Source organism: Nerophis lumbriciformis, linkage group LG02, assembly GCF_033978685.3.
Source record: "Nerophis lumbriciformis linkage group LG02, RoL_Nlum_v2.1, whole genome shotgun sequence".
NCBI lineage: Eukaryota > Metazoa > Chordata > Actinopteri > Syngnathiformes > Syngnathidae > Nerophis > Nerophis lumbriciformis.
Genome location: NC_084549.2, coordinates 73,877,501 through 73,879,023, shown reverse-complemented (window position 1 = coordinate 73,879,023; position 1,523 = coordinate 73,877,501). Strand labels below are relative to the sequence as shown.

The 1,523-nt window shown below is 36.1% G+C and overlaps 1 protein-coding gene across 3 annotated transcripts in view; it reads right to left on the bottom strand.

The window, feature by feature from the left end:
• Window positions 1-540: 540 nt before the first annotated feature.
• ccser2a (coiled-coil serine-rich protein 2a) overlaps window positions 541-1,523 on the bottom strand; it is a 150,217-nt gene continuing 149,234 nt past the window's right edge. For all 3 annotated transcript variants that reach the window (XM_061968487.1, XM_061968495.1, XM_061968504.1), the window contains one exon: window positions 541-1,523. This exon is cut by the window's right edge and continues 1,099 nt beyond it. The gene's annotated coding sequence lies outside the window, so the exon portion shown is untranslated.

The following is a 1,523-nucleotide window of genomic DNA, read 5'->3' as shown; positions in this document are numbered from 1 at the left end:
TATGTTTCACGTGTATTTGACCATGTTTCACGTGTAGTTTACCATTTTTCACGTGTAGTTTACTATGTATCACCTGTAGTTTACCATGTTTCACCTGTAGTTTACCATGTTTCACCTGTAGTTTACCATGTTTCACCTGTAGTTTACTGTTTCACCTGTAGTTTACTATGTTTTATGTGTAGTTGAACATGTTTCACCTGTAGTTGACCATGTTTCACCTGTAGTTTACTATGTTTCACCTGTAGTTTACTATGGTTCACCTGTAGTTTACCATGTTTCACCTGTAGTTTGCCATGTTTCAACTGTAGTTTACTACGTTTCACGTGTAGTTTACTATGTTTCATGTGTAGTTTACTACGTTTCACCTGTAAGTTACTATGTTTGATGTGTAGTTTGTGTCCAGTGTTTTGTGCCATGACACTTTGCCCCTACTAGCTTAATTTGAGCGTATCTAGGAGTGCTGCAGTCCATTCAGCAAAGTAGTTCTTGTGGTTCTCAAACTGAGGTACGCCAAAACAACACTTGGTTAAAGTACAGTGTTTTATTTTTTCCATATTCAAAACACAGTGTTACTTTTCAAAGTGGCCAAAAATATTAAATATATTTGTTAAATAAATAGATTTGAATGAATATTTGGACCTAATGTGGTACTTGGAGAGTTTTCTTGACCACAAATTGATTAACGTGGAACCCGACTTAAACAAGTGGAACAACTTATTGGGGTGTTACCATTTAGTGGTCAATTGTAGGGAATATGTACTGTACTGTGCAATCTACTAATAAAAGTCTCAATCAATTAATCAATTCTGAGGTGGAACAAAAGTGTGAGTACTTCCTAAAAGAAGATAGTCTGAGGTGGAACAAAAGTGTGAGTACTTCCTTAAAGAAGATATTCTGAGATGGAACAAAAGTGTGAGTACTTCCTTAAAGAAGATATTCTGAGATGGAACAAAAGTGTGAGTACTTCCTAAAAGAAGATAGTCTGAGGTGGAACAAAAGTGTGAGTACTTCCTTAAAGAAGATATTCTGAGGTGGAACAAAAGTGTGAGTACTTCCTTAAAGAAGATAGTCTGAGGTGGAACAAAAGTGTGAGTACTTCCTTAAAGAAGATATTCTGAGATGGAACAAAAGTGTGAGTACTTCCTTAAAGAAGATATTCTGAGATGGAACAAAAGTGTGAGTACTTCCTTAAAGAAGATGTTCTGAGGTGGAACAAAAGTGTGAGTACTCCCTTAAAGAAGATATTCTGAGGTGGAACAAAAGTGTGAGTACTTCCTTAAAGAAGATGTTCTGAGATGGAACAAAAGTGTGAGTACTTCCTTAAAGAAGATGTTCTGAGGTGGAACAAACGTGTGAGTACTTCCTTAAAGAAGATATTCTGAGATGGAACAAAAGTGTGAGTACTTCCTTAAAGAAGATGTTCTGAGGTGGAACAAAAGTGTGAGTACTTCCTTAAAGAAGATATTCTGAGATGGAACAAAAGTGTGAGTACTTCCTTAAAGAAGATGTTCTGAGGTGGAACA